Source organism: Castor canadensis, chromosome 17 (genome assembly GCF_047511655.1).
Source record: "Castor canadensis chromosome 17, mCasCan1.hap1v2, whole genome shotgun sequence".
Taxonomy (NCBI): domain Eukaryota; kingdom Metazoa; phylum Chordata; class Mammalia; order Rodentia; family Castoridae; genus Castor; species Castor canadensis.
Window position 1 is genome coordinate 40,952,741 of NC_133402.1, and position 14,754 is coordinate 40,967,494.

Here is a 14,754-nt window from a genome sequence, read left to right on the forward strand (position 1 = left end):
AAGCTGCCAACATCTGAATTCTCTTACTGTCTCTAATAATTGTGCTTTTTGCAATTACATCATCTTCACATAATTTTGCTTTGTCTTCCTAATGTATACATCTCATTTCTGTTTTTGTCTAATTACATTGGTTTGAACTGCCACAGTCATGTTAAATGATAGAAATAATGGTGGCTGTTCTGACCTTGTTCTTGAATTTGATGGGGATGAATACCTGTTTCACTCTTAGGCATGATACTGGTTTTGGGTTTTCTTGCTTGTTTGCTTTTTTTGAAGTATATACACCCATATGTGTGTAGGAAACCATGGTGAGGAACTGTCAATCTACTCTTACTCTGTTATGGCTTTATTTGTTTGAAGCAGGAAAGGATGTGGAATTTTTGTCAAATTTATTTTTGGCATTTATTGAGAAGATTTTATGCAGGTCTTCTTTCATCTGTTAATATTAATTTCATAAGACATCTTCTAATATCTCTGCATTACTAGGATGAACTTGACTATGAGGAATTTTTTTTTTTTTTAGTGTGAGTGGCTTAAACTCAGGACTTTAAGCTTGCAAATCAGGAGCTCTATCACTTTAGCCATACCTCCTGTCCATTTTAGAGATGGGAGTCCAATGAATTATTTGCCTGGGTTGGCCTCGAACCTCCATCTCAGCCTCCCAAGTAGCTAGGATTATAGGCATGAGCCACCAGCACCTGGCAGATATGAGGAATAATTCTTTTGAGATAGTGTTGTTTTATATTTGCTAATATCTTGAGATTTTTGCACCTTATTTCTATCATTTAATTACTATTCAGATTCTCGACATTCTTACATTCTTTTGTTTTCCTAATATGTGATTGTTTCTCCCAATTCTACTTTCATTTTCTGTATATTGTTATTGTATCTTTTTTTTTTAATTATGAAGCTATGTTATAGTGCAGAGAGATTTTTTGAAAAGTAGATTCTGAATGTGGATAACTCTCTCCTATTTAACTTCCTTTTGTCTAATTTCCTTGGCTGATGGTTATATTATAACCTCAGCTCAGTATTTCCTGGTATACCTAGGTTTATATGTTATTTTAACCTTTCTGAGTTACTTTTGTAAAGATGCATCTCTTGTTTACAACATATAATAGGATACTTTTATCAGCCAATGTGAGAATCTTTCTTTCTTTCTTTCTTTCTTTTTTTTCAGCATTGAGATGTAAACTTAGGACCTCATGCTTGCCAAACAGGCACTCTTACCACTTGAGCCACTCTGCCAGCCCCAATATGAGAATCTTTTTTTCTGTTAGAGGATGGGTTTATCCCATTTACATTTGTTGATACATTAGCCTTAATTCTGTCATCTTATCTTCTGTGATGTTTTCTATTTTAATGCTTCTTGTTTTCTGTTTTAGTACATGCATTTTTTGTTTTCTTTGATATGCATGTGTGCACATATGTTTGTATTTTTGTCTGATGACTTGAAGGTTTGTAGTCTGTTTTTGATTTTTCTAGTGGTTACTTTTATATAGATTTATTTCTCTGCCAAAAGAAGGTTCTCTTCAAACGTAGGGAAAGAGGTATATTCTGAAAGGCTAAGCTTTGATACCATAGTTCTGTCTTCAAAATCTTGATGTCTTTTTTCCAGCATGAAAAATGGTGATAGTCTCACCCCCTGGAGTTCAGGGTGATCAAGATACTGAATGTGCCACCAAGGTGCTGCCTGGGGAAGCAACTTACATCAAAGAGCCATCAGGGCCACGAAGGGATGACAAATCTCCTCTTGTTTCAGAACCTCATCTGAGATCTTTCCCTCAACAGCCAGCAGACTTTGTTCAACAGTGTCTTTTACTGACTGTCCATTTTTCCCCACGGTATTCTGAAAATAGTCAGAGAGGCCATGAATGGAAAGCATTGACTCTTCTTGCTCCTATATATATCAAGATCAGGGGCCAGAGTATTGCCTGACAGCTGGTCTTTGTGAATACAGTGGTGTGTAGTTGATGCTCAGATGCAAGTTCTGTTTTGTTTTAAATCTGTGAATTGATGCTGGTTGATCAGTCAGCATACCAAAAGATAAAGGCACACTCAAAGGAGGAGGGTCTTAGAAATATCCCAAAAGACAGTGCCATGCTGGGTGAGCAACAGAGCTGTTACCACCAATAGAAAAAGGGGAGAGAGTCAGGAGGGCATGCTTAGAAGGAAGAGAACTGATGGAGTGTGCCTCCTGTTCAAGGATTAGTGAGATTAGGTGCCCTGATCTCACTCTCTGCCATCTCCATTTCCTGCTGGGGCTCCTCATGGCTGAGGTCAACTGGAAGCCAGAATTCATCTCTAATCTTGCAAAAGAATTCAGTGATACAAACAAAAAGCACACTTAAAAAAAATGTACACACCAGCAGTACACCTATCGGAAATACCTTCAACTATTAGAAATAGAAAACCCAAGTTACAGTGGCGTTAGACATGGAATGAGAGCTTGACTTCTGCACCGTAGCCAGAAGCAGGCAGCCACTGACGTGTATTCGCAACTCTCAGCCTTCACCTTGTGCCATCAACTGATACCAACAAGGTAGTTGCCTAGCACCAGGCATCCTGACTATGGTCAAGTTAGGAAGACAGAAGAAGGAAGGAGGTACCAACAGGTACACCTGATTTATCAAGAAATTAAAATTTTCATTAAAAGACCCTCAGCAGACACCCCATCCTATTTCATTGGCCAGAACTCGGTCTTGTGGTCGATAGCAGTTGCAGTGGAGTCTGGAAAAAAGGGAAGTTGATTGGTTGTGATTGATTTAGACCACTTGCAATTAATTACCTGAGGCTGGAGACTTTGGTGCATGGATCAAAATCAAGGATCTGTTATCAAGAAAGAAGTGAGGGAATGAATTCTGCATTGACCATGAATAAGGCTTGCCACAAGTGGTTTTATTCAACAATAAAGCCAATTGTCTGCTAGCACTCACTGGGGACATCAATTGCTCTTTCACACTGTGTGCCATTGATTCTATGTGTCATCCAAAAGTGCTGTTTGATCAAGTAATTTAGCCAAGAGCTTGCTCTGTTTTTCCTCCGATCATACTATTCCTCAGTAGCCTGTGACTCGGTTTATGAGCCACAGTTGTGAAGAATGTTGGTTTTCACTGAAAGTCTGATGACTTTAATGATGTTTCTTAGGTTTTTTAAAAAAATCTTTTCTCTCTTTGCTAAGAAAATGCATAAATATCACACTGGACCTTATTGTAACCATATTCTGGAAAAACCTTGGTTCTTCTAGCTAGTTTAGAGATGGTTCAAAAGCCTCAATGAGTTTCATATCGCTACTTGACAAAGTTTCATAACACAGAATGCCTCAGGGACAGAGGAAATGCCTAAGATTCATTCCTATACTGTCTTTCTGATTCACTTTTTTTTTTGCTTGTAGAAAATCATCTCATTCTACACACTCATCAGCCCTACCAGTATAGCTAATCACATTTTACATTGCAATTTTTGTAATTATTTTCAATGCTATCTGTATGCTTTGAGGAACTATCTTTAGGATTTGAAGTCATACTGCCATATAGTAGTAACAATAAAATAAAAATATAACAAATGTAAACAACATGAAACTGGTGTGGGGATATTTTAGCCAATTGAACTACAATTGATGGCATTCTCTTTACTAAATATGAGCTAAGTTGAGCCAGCCAACTCAGTTCTGGTGACCCAAGTATACCCTCAATACCATAGTAATTGCTACAAAGGTCATGGGATTTCTATGGAAATTATCATTGAGCTCATGCTTCTGAAAAGTATTTGAACAAAATACTTGTCTGTGTAGCAACCCTGCTCATATCCCAATTCTCACATGTACCGATGGCTTCTCACTGCAAACACAGTTGACCTCAGTCTGGGCAGCAGGACCAAGCTCCATGGCCCACAGGGCAGTTGGAAGAGTCCCTGAATGCAGCTCTTAACCTACCATGGTTAGAGTGGAATGCTCTGAGGTGTGCTCCTCACAGTATCCCAGAGACCCCAGTGGGATAAGCTGCATGCAGTTCCCCATCATGGTAATCTACATAACACATCTACCCTGTGTTGGTTTTCTTTCCCTCCTCCTCATCCTTCCTCTTTCTTCATGAGTGTTTCCTGTATCACCTCCCATGTGAAACACTTGCACTCACATCTTTGTCTCTGAGTCTGCTTCTGGGGGATATGAGCTCAAGGCAGATTTTTCTTCTAAGTATTTCTGCTGGATTTATGGGCCACACTTTAGGAGAAACTGCTCTATAAAACTCTGTGCATTTCATAAGTGAGCAGACTCCCAGAGAGAATGCCCTGAATATGGCTAGGGTTACTCCATAGTCAGAGGCACTCCCCATGACAGAACCAGCACAGGCCGAGGTCCTAATGCTCTTGGAGGCTACCTGGAAGGACTGACCCAAGCTCCCCAACCCAGACATGGCACACAGAGCCTCAGTCCTTCTTAGACTACCTTGGAAGGTCAAGGGAGGACAGGAACCTGCTGGCATAAGCTGACCAGAAGGGGAATCCAAGAGGGGACAGCTGATGTTGGAGGGGGCTTCTGGCCCCCTGAGGGCCTACGCCTGACACTCTACACCTTCTCACTCCCCTGAGCCCCTCCCTTGTACTCTCAACCCTTGTGCCCTTGCCCTACCACTGAAATGAAGGATCTTCTAGAGCATTCCTTCCTGGGTCTCTCCTCATAAAAGTCCCCACCCAAACATCCCATACACACAGCACATGCTTCTCTGGGATTAGATCGCAGCTCTGTGGATCTCAGAGAACTTGCAAGATGGATTCATGGTCCATAGAAGAAGGCAGGAGACTGCTCTCTGTTCTGTCTTTTCATGTTCTTATTTCCTATGAGAGAAGCTTGTGACTCTGTCAACCATTTCAAGAAGAAGAAATTTACTCATAACCCAGCTTTCTAAATAATATGATGATCTATTCCATGAACCTTTTCTTATTTCCATTTGACAGATTGAGAAAACTAAGGCAAAAGAAGTTATGTGTGAATCTGTAATCTGACCCCCTCCTCCCAGTGATCCACACCGACTTCAGAGCAGGCTTTGGAGAGAGTTTATTTAAACCATGAGCTTACCCCCCTATAGTCTGACCCTGCAAGATGAGTGAGGCCTTCTGGAGTCATGACTGTGCTGATAAAGTCACCTGGCTATGTCCTGCACAGGTCCTTCACCCCAGTTTTTAGGAAGCCAACTGTGATGTCATCCAAGGGAACTAACTGAGGCATAAATGTCCAGGGTAGCTTATGCAAGAGGAAATTTATTTCTATAACGCTGAATTCTGCAGGAGGCAGGGTCCTAGGTTTACCTGGGGAGTGATGAAAGGGAAAGACCTTAATGAAGCCAATGGATTCCCCTCCACCACAGCCAACTCATGTGCTGATATGTAGGATAATTCACCGACTAGAAGCTAGAGTATACTAAAAGCAACAACAATGTTGCTTTTAGTAACATTGCAATGGTTTAGAAACAAATCTACAAATTTACAAATTTACAAATCTACAAATCTACAAATTCTTTCATATGCTTCCTATCAAAAAGGGAAATCTACTTCCTTTCTCCTTGAATATGGACCATTCTTACTTATAACCAATAGAATGTGGAAGAAGTGACAGTGTGTGGTTCCAAGGTCAAGTTAGAAATGGTGATGTGGCCACTGCTTTTTCTTGGAACACTCACCCTTGAAGCCCAGCCGCCTGTGTTATGAGGAAGCCCAGACTGTAGCGAGAAGCCATGTGTAGGTAAGCATTCCACTATAGCGCTAGCTGATAGCAAGCACCATTGCCAGGTGCACAAATGGACGTGGCTCCAGAACAATCCAACCTCTAGCCTTCATCTCTCTCCAGTTATGAGCTATCTTCACCAAGTTCTGCCCAAATTATATAGATTCATGTGCAAAATAAATGTGTTAAGCCACTAATATCTGGGTTTGGTTTGTTATGCAGTAATGGGTAACTGGAGCCATACTCATGTATATTGCTTATTTACTAGGACTCAGACATTGCACTAAACATGTTTCAGGATTGTAATCACATTTACCCCATGAAACAATCCCAGTGTGTAGATATTATGGGATTTCTGTTTTCTGGAGAACTGAAGCCTGGGACAATTGACTGAATCATAGAACTTGTAAGTGGCACAAACAAGATTGGAGCCAGTTGTGTGCTGGTAAACATTTACTAACTAGTTTAGGAGGAGGGAGGCCATGATTTGAAGTGTTTGCCAATTTCCGTGGTGTAAATTCTTCCAACACAGATGATTCCAAGCTCCTAGTACTGAAAGTGACATTGGGAAGAGATGTGCACAGTCAGCTTGTAAGGGGAGCTGACAGAGGTGACTCCATTTTGGATGAGAGAGGCACTTTAAAAGCAGACAGCTAAAGATGCATGGGAAACAATGAGTTTCTCAGAGAGATAATGAGCCCCTTGCCAAAATAACAAGATGCAGCTACATAATTTGGGTAGTGGGCTCCAAGGCCAGGACGAGTTGGGCAAACCTCCAAGGCCAGAACGAGCTGACCAGACCCTCCTGGAGTGTCCAGTTTGATAATAAGAGTGATGGACAGGAGGTCAGATTTAATGAGAACTTGACTAGGTGCCAACCAATCACAAATAAATTTAAAGGTAGAATAATTGGACCTAAGCCAATTAATGCCCCATGTCATCTCCTAGACTTCAGCTTTCACCAAGTCCCACCTGTCAAGGAGCTGTGCTATCCTTTTAATAAACTTTGTGTTTGCTTTACTCTCAACTCCTGGTTCGGTGTCTTCAGTCATTGATTATGTCAGGACACAAACTTGGGGACAACACTCCAGTATCAAGCTCTCCACAGTTTCGCTATACCAAGAGGAGGCTGCCACACCCAGAACTAGTGCGTGAGCTTCTAAAAACAGATGGCTGGAAGCCTTCTGAGATGATGATGGAGCTAGTGTGTGTGGTGAGGGCTGTCAGGGGACTGTCCCTTAAAATATAATTTGAGCTTTGGAAAAACAATTTGGGGCATCATCCATTCATCCTATTTCCTGAAATATTTGTCAGGCACTGTTACAGTCACTTATCATTAGCAGTATAATACTGGTCCCCTGCTCTCCTGGTTTTCTCTGTAGTAGGACAGAGGCAGGAACACTCAAAGGCATAACCCTATGAGGGTTACTGACTGCTGTGAGTTACTCTGGGAATGGACGATTGAGGGGGAAGTGGGGCCCAGACTGACCTTAGCATGTCAGGCTCCACAGGGGGAGGTGGGCTGATGGTGCCTTTTTTTCCTCTGGCTCTTCCCTTTTGGAAAAGTCCTGGGCTGTTAAAGGATCAAATCTGTTAGATTGGAAGTCCCCACTCCCAACCCAAGGAGGCAGCCTCAGGAGGGGACCCATTTTCCCCAAACTACCTCCTAAAAGAATCCTCTCCACTCCCACCCTCTGACTGTTGGTGGGGAGCCTGTGGGTCTTGAGAGGATGGTTCCACTGGGACCTTATCTGAGTCCCTATCCTGCAAGAGAAATGAATCAGTGCACATTCTCCAAACAACTTCCACAAATCTGGGGCTGACTCTTAACTGAAAAGCAAATATACCACCAACAATCACAAAAACTTTCAGATGATTCCATGCTCTGCAGGGAAGAAACACTTTGTTCAAAGCACTGCTTCCTCAGAAAGGGAATTACAGTGCAGTGGCTCATGCCTGTAATCCTACTTACTTGGGAAGCAGAGAGTTTGAGGCTAGTCTGGGCAAAAAGGTCTTGAGACCCCATCTCAACCAATAAAAGCTGAGTGTGGTGCCATGTGCTTGTCATCCCAGCTACATGTAATAGGAAAATTGCAGTCCTGGCTTGACCAGGTATAAATGTGAGACCCTATTTGAAAAATAACTAAAGCATCCAGGAGCTAGTGGCTCACACCTGTAATCCTAGCTACTAAGAAGGCAGAGACCAGGAGGATTACTGTTTGAAGCCAGCCCAGGCAAATAGTTCATGAGACCCTATCTCAAAAAAACCCTTCACAGGGCTGGTGGAGTGGCTTAAGTGGTACAGAGACTGCCTAGCAAGTTTGAAGCCCTGAGTTCAAACCCCAGTACTGCAGTAAATAAATAAGCCAAAAAGACATAGCGTAGTTCAAGGGGTAGAGCAACTGCCTAGCAAGCTCAAGGCCCTGAGTTCATAAAAACAAAACAAAACAAAACAAAACAAAAAAAACAGGAATCACTCCCTTTGAAGATAACATCATCCAAACTTATGTGAATTGATCTAAGGAAAGGGACTTATTTTGATGTTCAAGATTAAAAATACTAAAAACGGCATGTAAAATTATTTTTAAAAGACACAAGGTGCCGTGAGGCCTGTAACCCTAGCTACTCAGGAGGCAGAGATCAGGAGGATCGAGGCTAGAAGCCAGCCCAGGCAAATAGTTCTCAAGACCCTATTTCAAAAAATAGCCAACACAAAAAAGTGCTGGTGGAGTGGCTCAAGGTGTAGGCTCTGAGTTCAAGCAACAACAACAACAAAAAGATACTAAGATGTGAAGAATTAGGCTTTCCTGAAGTCTTGGGTTGGATGGACCCAAGGACAAGTAACTGAGGGGATTACAGTGCAGAGCAGGAGATAGCTTAGACCTGAGTTCTAGGGTCACTTCCTAGAGCCACTGGCCAGACCAATGCAAGAGATCCTTCCAGCAACTGTCTTCTCTGGCCTACCCCTCCCAGGCTCCATCAACTCTCTCTTTAAAGTCCCAGGCTTGTCTTCCATTTGATTAGAGAAAACTGGATCTGCTCTTGGGGCTGAGGGTGCAGTTCAGAGGTAAGCACTTGCTTAGCATGCATGAGGCCCTGGATTCAACGCCCAGCACCAAAAACTATCTCTCTTACCATGGGTGACCCTTTTAAAACTATTTTCTTCCCTTTGATAAAATTCATACATGTACATAATTAAATCATCCAAAATAAAGAAAATGAAAAGTTAGATCTCCTGCTGTTGCCTGGGTGGAGTCTGATCAGAAGTCTTCCAAATTCTTTGTGTCCCTTGGGGAAGAATTCATGGCAGGACACGTGGGTGTAAATAGAGTTTATTAAAAGTTAGGGAAGGGAAAAACAAAAGGGAGCGTGTTGGGGCCCAGGTGGAATCTGGAGACAGAGAGAGTGTGCTTCCCTTCTCCAGGTGCTTTTAAAACTTCCACTAATCTATGGGAAGGGAGGAACCAAGTGGTTTCCATCCAATAATCAATGAGTGGGGAGGGGCATGGGCTGTTCCCGACCAGGTGAGGGTGGTCCCTCAGCCAGAGCATGGCTAATCTGAGATGTAATATTTTTCTGAGTTCCAAACTTATCCTAAGTTTAGCCTGCCTCACTTCCTTATACTTAACTCCTAGGTCTCTCTGTTAGAGGCACTATTAATATTGTTTACCACCTTCCTGAAATAGTCTGTACATTTCTCTCTGTCTCTCTCTCTCTCTCTCTCTTACACACACACATCCCATATACCCCTGCACATCCTCAGACTACTTGACTGAGTGTTTATCCTACCCGCTCTCCCTCCCTCCAGACACACTTGGCTTGGCAGGAGTCATGGCCTTCTTTGTTCTTCAGTCTCACTGTGCCGGTGGAGCATCCTCTCCTAGTTCTACAGTTTCTCAGTCTCTACATACTGCAGGGCCCCAGGGCAGTGCCGGCCTTTCCTTTTCTCTCTACAGCCCCTAGAGATCCCTTCTCCAGTCCATGGTTACACATATGCCCTCTTCTCCTGGCCCCTGCACAGCACCTGCCCGCTCCACCCTGCTCTGCCTGGGGACTGACCTCTGAGGCTATCAGTGGGCTCCCTTGGCCTCTGGCTTCCCTGGGATTTTAGGGGAGGTGAGGTCAGGATATATGTGCTGGTTAGGGTTGCCCAGGGTCAGACGGGCTGCATTCCTCTACCAATGGCCTCACCTTCTGTCTGTTGACACATCCAAATTTGTACATCAAAAAATTAATCCCCTTCCTACAATAAGATTACACAAGTTCGCGTGTCATCTGCCTACTTAGCTTTCCCTGTTCCTTGGTTCTAGCAATTTCAACAACTGGTTCTTCATCTTTTTAAATTAGCATGTATTACTTGTACACAGGGGTTTCATTGTGAGATGTCCACACATGTATATATAATATACTTTGATCAAATTCACCCCCTCTACTACTTTCTTATCCCCCCCCTTTTAAAAAAACTTTTAACAGGTTTTATTCTTCTATTTTCATACATGTGTTTGAAATACCCTGATCATATTCACTCTTCACTCTCTCCTTTCACCCTCCTCCTTCTTTTTTGAGATAGGCTCTTGCTATGTCACCAAGGCTGACCTCAAACTCTCCATTCTCCTGCCTCAGCCTTCAATCACAGCACTGAGATTACAGGTATGTGCCACCATGCCCTGCTTGACTTCCTCTTCTTCCCCCTTCAGAACTATGGCTGGTTAAGTCCCTACTCTTACTATCTCTGGGGTCCTACAATGTCCTCTTGGCTTCTCTATACTCTGCTCCATTTTGTAGACTCCTTTGCAAATTCTTCCTCTGCTACAAACTCTAAAACAGCTCTCCCATTTCTATCACCTCTGAACTCCTGACCCATAAAGCAGCTCACTCCAGGCCCTAAAATCTTGCTCCACCCACAGTCTTTCCTATCCTGGTAACAGATAACTCCATGCTTACAGTTGTGCAGCCACTCAGCGCCTCTTCCTCTCACACCTACATCTGGCCTATCAGCAAATGCTATCAGTCTGTTATCAAAATACATGTCGAAGCAGATGACTGCTTGCTATCCCCTACCACTCTGGTCTAGCCACCACTGTCTCTCAGAGAATAATGGCCGCAGCCTCCTCCCTGGCTCCAAGATTTTACCCTGTCCTTCTGGAGAATGTCTCCACTCAGCAGCCAGAGGGATCTTTTACAATGACTTCTTTGTTCAAGACCCTCCAGTGGCTTCCCATCTGACTATAAAAGCCAAAGCTCCCCCCTCACCCCCAAGGGCCCACAAGGCCCTAGCCAGCCCCCTCTACACTTCCCCAGCCTCTGCAGACATGTGATGTTCTCTTAGCTCATTCTGGTCTCTATTCAAATGTCACCTTGTGGAGAGGCCTCCTCTTCTCTCCACAGACCTTATCACTACTGCGGCCTTTTGCTACCCATCTCCACAGCTGCATGAATCAGGCCCTTGTTTTGTTCACCCCTGCCTGTGTGCAGTGCACCTTCAACAGCTCAGTATACACTTACTGCATGCATGTACACCTCTGAAAATTGGCCACAAAGAGAACACAGGTGCTAACAGGGTGCTCTTGGGTTTTGCAACAATGGATCTTGGACATTTGGCCAATTAACAATTGTCTTCGTAACACATAGTATTCTGGAATGCACATGTACCATATCATTTTAAAAACTAGTCCATCTATAGGGATAGATGGACATCTAGGTGAGTTCCAATCTTTGGTACCTTAAATAATGCTGCCAAAAACCACCTTACACATTAATCTTCCTATTTTTAGTCATAAAATAAGTCCTTAGATGTGCAGCTGCTAGGTTAAAGGACATGTTTGTTTAAAATTCTGGCCAATGTTCTCACCCTGTTGTGGAACCTAGACCTAAAATGATGATGATAATAACGATGAAGGGACAAAATTGTAATTAGGAACTGTGTAAGGTGGGGAATCAATGGGAGAGGAGAGGGAAATGATACTGTAATCCTAGCTACTCAGGAGGCAGAGATCAGGAGGATCATGGTTTGAATCCAGAAAAAAAAAACCCTTCACAAAAAATAGGGCTGGTGGAGTGGCTCAAGGTGAAGGCCCTGAGTTCAAGCTCCAGTACCACAAAAAAAAGGTGGGGGGAGGATAGAAATGTAATGGAGGGGATGAACTTGTTTAAAGTACACAGTATGCATGCATGAAATTATTACAATAAAATCCCTTAGTATTATTAATGTATGCTAATTCAAAAATAAAATAAAAATTAAAAAAAATAAAATTCTGGTCAGCTGAGGTGGCTTCATCTGTAATACCACCTTGAGGACAGCCTGCGTTAAAAAAAAAAAAAGTGAGATCCTATTTAAACGAGTGGCAGACCCTACCTGAAAAATAAACTAAACCATAAAGGACTAGGGGCATGGCTCAAGTGGTGGAGCACCTGTCTAGCAAGTGTGAAGTCCTGAGTTCAAAACCCAGTACCTCCACCAAAAAAAAAAATCTGATCATATTTGCAAGTCATTCTCTAAACCGACAGACCCAGCCAGCTCCCTCTCCCTGTCAGCAGTGGAAAACCCCCGTTGTCCCATCTGCTCCAACACCATGTCCTATCATCCATTTGATCTTGGTCAGTGGGTATGGGCATCCCTGTTCAACTGGCCTTTCTCTGACACGGTCAGTGCAGCGTCGTGGCTGGGGAATCTTTCCTGGGTCAGGATGCCCCCACGGTGACACTGTCCTAGTCCTACCCCTTTTCTGCCTTCCCCAAGCTTGCGATTCCTGGAACCTGGCTCGGTGACCTCACGCAGTGACCTCACATCCGGGACCTTCTGGGAATTCTCTGCCGCACTTTTTCGTAGGAAGCCTGGAGGGGAGGTGGGGGGCGGGGCGTGGGGCCAGAGCTGGGCGGGGCTGTTCCGGAGCGCGCAGCCCAGCCGAGACTTGGGCGGCTGTGCACAGGTGGGAAGGCACCGGGACCCTTGAGGACAGTACGGGACTGACCCGCAGGGACTCATCGGTTCCCACGCTGCAGGCCCGCACGAGCTCCGCGCGGGGAGCGGAGAGCAGGGACGGCCAGGGGACATTCTCGGGTGGCTTCAGCTTCCTCAGAGGTTGTCCCCAGCCCAGTCTTCAGAAATGGAAAACAGGGAAAGTGGGCTCAGCCTAAGCAAAACCTGGACCCCCTTAGGACTTTTGTGGGCCCAGGGCACTTTTACCTTCATGGGCTCCTTTCCCATAAAAAAAATATTTGAAAGTATGTAAGGGTATGAAAACTAGTATGTTCGTGCTGTATATTAAAAATGTTCTTCTATCTCAAAGTTCTTTTCTCCTGATTTTAAAAGAAGTTAAAACATTTTCATGAGTTCCTAACAGTACTGTGGTCCTTACACACTATAATGACTACTGTAGCTTAATGGCTAAGTTGGCCCTGGGCAAAACCAGGGTGGATAGACTAATAAAGTCCTAGAAGGAGTGGCTGGAGTTAGCAGATGATAACACACAGGTAGCAGCTGCCCTGGGAGGGCCTTGAGCAGCCTAGGGATGGTGAATTTTTTAAGGTGAAGATAGTGAGCAGGGCTGCAGGGCTGAATTGCCATGACAGTTAGGGGATAGAGGTGGGGAAGAGGTTGCTGAAACTAAGGAGCCTGGGAACAATAGTGGAGATGGAGTGAAGGGAGAGGGGGAAGAGATATTTGGGAAGCCTGAGCAGAACCCCTGAGCTCACTGATGTGAGGGGAAGGACAGAAAGAAGCCTGCGCTGTCTTTTTCTGGCTTGGGTGAATGCCACCTGCTAAATCCCCTATGGAAAAGGGGAGGAGCTGAGGAGATTAAATGAACAGTGCAGGACAATTTGAGTAACTTAACAGCACATGGGCAGCTTCAGAGCCACCTCCTACCCAGGGCCCCGCAATTGTTCCTAACAGGCATCCCACCTCCCTCTGGTTCCCCTTGCCCAAAGCTCTGTTCCCATCTGGCCACTTTCCTGTCCCATAGCCGGGAGAATAAATTACATCACCTGCACATCCCAGAATTCAGAATAGAAAACTGAGGGCTGGGATTTTAACACAGCTTATAATAGAAAAGTGCCCCAGAGGGCTGGAGGAGTGGCTCAAGTGGTACAGCACCTGCCTAGCAAGTGTGAGGCCCTGAGTTCAAGCCTCAGTACTGAAAAAAAAAAAGAGAAAGAAAACTGCCCCAGAAATGGTAGCTGAATTTCCCAACCCATCCGTAACACCCAGTTGGATATAAATGCACCTCTTAGATATACACAGAAAAGGCGGAGAGTGATATTATAAACTGAGCAATGATATAAATATATAATAGAAGCATGATTGGCTCCACATTTTATTAATCACATTAACATTTGGTTATGGAACTGGTTAATGTTGAATAAATTTTTGATTTTTTTAATGCCGTACTGGGTTTGAACTCAGGGCCTTCACCTTGAGTCACCCTACCAGTCCTTTTTTGGTGATGGGTTTTTTTCGAGATAGGCAGACTGTTTGCCCGGGTCTAGCTTTGAACCACAATCCTGATTCCTGCCTCCTGAGTAGCTAGGATTACAGGTGTGACCCACTGGCGCCTAGCAAATTTTATTGTTTACCTAGTGTCCATTAGTTAAACTTTGTAAATATATGTATTGTATGTTTTCCATCGTGTGCAAATTAAAAGGAAAAAGATGTACTAGTTCTATGTTGCATATTAGATTATGTAGGAAATGTTTGTGAACAATTTTTTTTTCATTTTTCTTTTATTATTCATATGTCCATACAAGGCTTGGTTCATTTCTCCCCCCTGCCCCCACCCCCTCCCTTACCACCCACTCCGCCCCCTCCCTCTCCCCCCCAATACCCAGCAGAAACTATTTTGCCCTATTTCTAATTTTGTTGTAGAGAGAGTATAAGCAATAATAGGAAGGAACAAGGGTTTTTGCTGGTTGAGATAAGGATAGCTATACAGGGCATTGACTCACATTGATTTCCTGTGCGTGGGTGTTACCTTCTAGGTTAATTCTTTTTGATCTAACCTTTTCTCTAGTACCTGTTCCCCTTTTCCTATTGG